This window comes from Anopheles funestus (assembly GCF_943734845.2).
Source record: "Anopheles funestus chromosome X unlocalized genomic scaffold, idAnoFuneDA-416_04 X_unloc_92, whole genome shotgun sequence".
NCBI lineage: Eukaryota > Metazoa > Arthropoda > Insecta > Diptera > Culicidae > Anopheles > Anopheles funestus.
The window spans coordinates 7,065-12,500 of NW_026045223.1; the positions used below are offsets into that span (position 1 = coordinate 7,065).

At 48.7% G+C, this 5,436-nt stretch overlaps 1 non-coding gene across 1 annotated transcript in view; it reads left to right on the forward strand.

Annotated features, from left to right (window-relative positions):
- Nucleotides 1-5,306: 5,306 nt before the first annotated feature.
- Nucleotides 5,307-5,436, forward strand: part of LOC125774205 (5.8S ribosomal RNA) — a 158-nt gene continuing 28 nt past the window's right edge. The window contains exon 1 of the ribosomal RNA XR_007420671.1: nucleotides 5,307-5,436. This exon is cut by the window's right edge and continues 28 nt beyond it. This is a non-coding gene — a ribosomal RNA (5.8S ribosomal RNA).

A 5,436-nucleotide genomic window follows, 5' to 3' on the forward strand; every position in this document is an offset into this window, starting at 1 on the left:
CTGTCGACTGGTCAGTCGTGTAAGAAGTGTGCATTATCGATCACAAATATATTGGTGATCTGTAGGTTGCGCATACACCATGCCCGGTGTAAAGTGCCGTGGTCCCCCCCGGGGGGCTGCATCAAACCGTTCGCCACGCGAACTACCCAATGGAACGAACTCGATGCATTTAATAAGAAGAAGAGATGATAATGAAACACGGTCGATTAAAGAGTTGAAAACGTTGAAATACCTATAAGCAAGTCTTAAGTTGGTGGTGACCGTTACGCCCCAACAAATTGGTGCCTTACCCTACACCAAAGAGCCATTCAACATGGTTCAAGTGAGCGATAATCACGCTCTACGCTCAGTATGACAGCTGCAAGGCAATCACTCGCTAAGTTCAGAGCTAATACATGCAACACGCCGGCATTGTTTCCACCGACGCATGGATTCAAGACTGGTGCACTTATTAGTTAAACCGTTCGCCTGCGGGTGTTTCGAGTTCAAGTCTGGATGAGGATTGTTCTTGCTGGTAATAGCTTGAGCCCCTGAATAAGGGGCCGAAGCGTACATCTTGAGAGTAAATGTACAACATATTACCAAATCGGCACCGTGGGTTCTGGTGCAAGTGATGTAACCATGAAAGATGTTGAGCAGCCCAACATCGGTTTACACACGCATAAGGGGTTTATTGTTATCTGTAGGTTGCGCATACACCATACCCGGTGTAAAGTGCCGTGGTCCCCCAGGGGGCTGCATCAAAACGTTCGCCATGCGAACTACCCAATGGAACGAACTCGATGTATTGAAAGAGATGAACAATTAATAGCGAGAATAGGGGCCCGGAAGCAATTCCGCGGCCCTACGGTCGATTCAAGAGTTGAAACGTTGTACAATCGTGGATAGCACCTAGTGCTAATATGGTGAGAGATAATGTGTGAGGAAATTTAGTTTCCTAAAGTTTAGTTAGTGGTTTCCGTTGTGCCCTAACAAACTTAAAGTTGGTGGTGACCGTTACACCCCAACAAATTGGTGCCTTACCCAACACCAAAGAGCCATTCCATATGGTTCTAGAGAGAGAGAGTTGTGTGGAAATTTATTTCCCACTAAGCGAGTGTGTGTCTGTAGTGGAACGAATTCTGGTTGATCCTACCAGTAATATACGCTTGTCTCAAAGGTTAAGCCATGCATGTCTAAGTACAAACATAAATGAATGTGAAACCGCATAAGGCTCAGTATAACAGCTATAATTCACAAGATCATCCTACCACTAGTTACTTGGATAACTGTGGAAAATCCAGAGCTAATACATGCAACATGCCGGGACTGTTGCCCTCGCGGGTAGCTGAACTGGTGCACTTATTAGTTAAACCAATCGCCTCCGGGCGGCTTGAGTTGAAGTCTGGATAAGGACGCAGATCGTATGGTCGCTTGTCGACTGACGACAGATCTTTCAAATGTCTGCCCTATCAACTATTGATGGTAGTGTAGAGGACTACCATGGTTGCGACGGGTAACGGGGAATCAGGGTTCGATTCCGGAGAGGGAGCCTGAGAAATGGCTACCACATCCAAGGAAGGCAGCAGGCGCGTAAATTACCCAATCCCAGTACGGGGAGGTAGTGACGAGAAATAACAATATGGACCTCTCTAACGATGGTCCATAATTGGAATGAGTTGAGTATAAATCCTTCAACAAGGATCAAGTGGAGGGCAAGTCTGGTGCCAGCAGCCGCGGTAATTCCAGCTCCACTAGCGTATATTAAAGTTGTTGCGGTTAAAACGTTCGAAGTTGATTGCCCGTCCAGACACGTGACCGCCACGGGCGCCCGGTTACACGCCGGGGCCGTTCGTGCGCGCGCTCACGGCTGCGACTCACAATGGTGTACTTGGGCGTTACTCTGTGAACGAGTACCGTGCTACCGGTTAACTCCGGCACGGGCTCCTCATGGTGCTCAAGATACTCACATTTACCTTGAACAAATTAGAGTGCTCAAAGCAGGCTAAGACAAAGCGTCCGGCCCCCCCGTGGGGTTGGCGTTGGCCGAGAATAATCTTGCATGGAATAATGGAATATGACCTCGGTTTATACGATTTCGTTGGTTTGTCAGAAACCTAGAGGTAATGATTAACAGAAGTAGTTGGGGGCATTGGTATTACGGCGCGAGAGGTGAAATTCGTAGACCGTCGTAGGACCAACTGAAGCGAAAGCGTTTGCCATGGATGCTTTCTTTAATCAAGAACGAAAGTTAGAGGATCGAAGGCGATTAGATACCGCCCTAGTTCTAACCGTAAACGATGCCAATTAGCAATTGGGAGACGCTACCCCTATTCGGTGCTCTCAGTCGCTTCCGGGAAACCAAAATCGGGTTCCGGGGGAAGTATGGTTGCAAAGTTGAAACTTAAAGGAATTGACGGAAGGGCACCACAAGAAGTGGAGCTTGCGGCTTAATTTGACTCAACACGGGAAAATTTACCAGGTCCAAACTTATCGAGGTAAGACAGATTGATAGCTCTTTCTCAAATTTAAGGGTAGTGGTGCATGGCCGTTCTTAGTTCGTGGAATGATTTGTCTGGTTAATTCCGATAACGAACGTGACTCAAACATGCTAACTAGAACGCTGTCAGCAGTGCGCCTCCGGGCGCACCTGACGTTACAGCCGGGCGGCGCCTTCACGGGCGGTCGTCGGCTACGTTTGCCCTGCTTAGCGGGACAACTTGTGTTTAGCAAGCTGAGAATGAGCGATAACAGGTCCGTGATGCCCTTAGATGTTCTGGGCTGCACGCGTGCTACAATGTGGGTCGCAGCGTGTTCTCGCCAATAGGCGCCCCCATTCCGAGAGGAACGGGAAATCACTAAAATGCCCATCTAGTCGGGATTGGGGACTGCAACGGTCCCCATGAACCTGGAATTTCTAGTAAGCACTAGTCATTAGCTAGTGCTGATTACGTCCCTGCCCTTTGTACACACCGCCCGTCGCTACTACCGATGGATTATTTAGTGAGGTTTCTGGAGGCTTACCTTCCGCGGTTCCTTCGTGAGCTGCAGCTGGCATGGCTGAAGTTGACCGAACTTGATGATTTAGAGGAAGTAAAAGTCGTAACAAGGTTTCCGTAGGTGAACCTGCGGAAGGATCATTACTGATGATCGTCCGCGAGTGACCAACCATGGGCTGCCTTCGGTGTAGCTCGGTCGCTCGCTTGCTATGTGTCAGAATTTGTTGAAAGCCAACTCGTTCGTTGTACACTTTGATGGGTGACCATCACTGTGTCTCCGTGCCGAGCTAGATCTCCCCTAGCCGTAAGGCACTTGAACGCCCCTTCGACGACGAGTTGCATGTGTGTGGTATGTGTCAGAATCTGGTGAAGCTTTCTGCATGTGATGTGCCTTGTGTGGATCCGTGGCCATTGCATTGTGTCTGGTGCTTAGATACCCAGACACTTAGAACGCTTGCGCGGAAAGCAAACTCGATCGTTGTACACTTTGATGGGTGACCATCACTGTGTCTCCGTGCCGTGCTAGATCCCCCCTAGCCGTAAGGCACTTTGAACGCCCCTTCGACGACGAGTTACAAGAGTGTGGTATGTGTCAGAATCTGGTGAAGCTTTCTGCATGTGATGTGCCTTGTGTGGATCCGTGGCCATTGCATTGTGTCTGGTGTGTAGGTACCCAGACACTTAGAACGCTTGCGCGGAAAGCAAACTCGATCGTTGTACACTTTGATGGGCAACCATCACTGTGTCTCCGTGCCGTGCTAGATCTCCCCTAGCCGTAAGGCACTTTGAACGCCCCTTCGACGACGAGTTACAAGAGTGTGGTATGTGTCATAATCTGGTGAAGCTTTCTGCATGTGATGTGCCTTGTGTGGATCCATGGCCATTGCATTGTGTCTGGTGTGTAGGTACCCAGACACTTAAGCAAACTCGATCGTTGTACACTTTGATGGGCGAGCATCACTGTGTCTCCGTGCCGTGTAAGAGCTCCCCTGGCCATCAGGCACTTGAAAGGTCCTTGGACGACGAGTTACAATAGTGGTGTGTTAGATACGTCAGATTACGGTGTCTACTACTGTGCAATACGTATCCGGCTACGGCACGGAACGAACGGGAACTGTGGTGCAGACAAACAAGAGTTAAGCCTATTAGTCATTAACTCTAAGGACGGGGCCATGGGGCGGTACACAAAGGATACGGATGAGCGAGTATGCAGGCCCAATACTCAATAGCTCGATCCGATCCAAGCACATGAGTTGACTGCGGCGTCAGGTTAACCAATGTGCTAGATTCTATTTGGCCAGTAGAATCTTGTGTCTTATGCGATTTGATACCAAGACACCAGAACGAAAGTTAGTTGAAGAGTTATTAAACTCTTATGAAGTATGGTTGTGCAATCACAACTTATGACTTTAACCTATAAAGTGGATATGGACTTGCAATTATAACATGGAATCTCTACACACCCCATGAGCTCGATCCAATCCACGCACACGAGTTGCCTGAGTAGCGACAGGTATACCGATGTGCAATACGTATCCGGCCACGGCACGGAACGAACGGGAACTGTGGTGCAGACATACAAAGAGTTAAGCCTACTAGTCATTAACTCTAAGGACGGGGCCATGGGGCGGTACGCAAAGGATACGGATGAGCGAGTATGCAGGCCCAATACTCAATAGCTCGATCCGATCCAAGCACATGAGTTGACTGCGGCGCCAGGTTAACCAATGTGCTAGATTCTATTTGGCCAGTAGAATCTTGTGTCTTACGCGATTTGATACCAAGACACCAGAACGAAAGTTAGTTGAAGAGTGATTAAACTCTTATGAAGAATGGTTGTGCAATCACAACTTATGACTTTAACCTATAAAGTGGATATGGACTATCAATTATAACATGGGGCACACACCATGTTCTCGATCCAATCCACGCACACGAGTTGCCTGAGTAGCGACAGGTATACCGATGTGCAATACGTATCCGGCCATAGGCACGGAACGAACAGGAACTGTGGTGCAGACATACAAGGGCCATGGGGCGGTACGCAAAGGATACGGATGAGCGAGTATGCAGGCCCAATACTCAATAGCTCGATCCGATCCAAGCACATGAGTTGACTGCGGCGCCAGGTTAACCGATGTGCTAAGAGAGTTGTTCCTGGGCCTTCAAAGTGACTTCAAAACTATCTTAGCGAATGGTGGCCATGGGCGTAGACATGAGCCACAAGTCACAAGGCCTGGGACTATTGGGTAATAAAGACAACTTAGTCAGAAAGTTAGTCTTTGGACGTACCACCGGGATTGTGTTACATTGGGAACCTTACTATAAAACCCTAGGCAGGGGATCACTCGGCTCATGGATCGATGAAGACCGCAGCTAAATGCGCGTCACAATGTGAACTGCAGGACACATGAACACCGATAAGTTGAACGCATATTGCGCGTCGGACGATTAAACC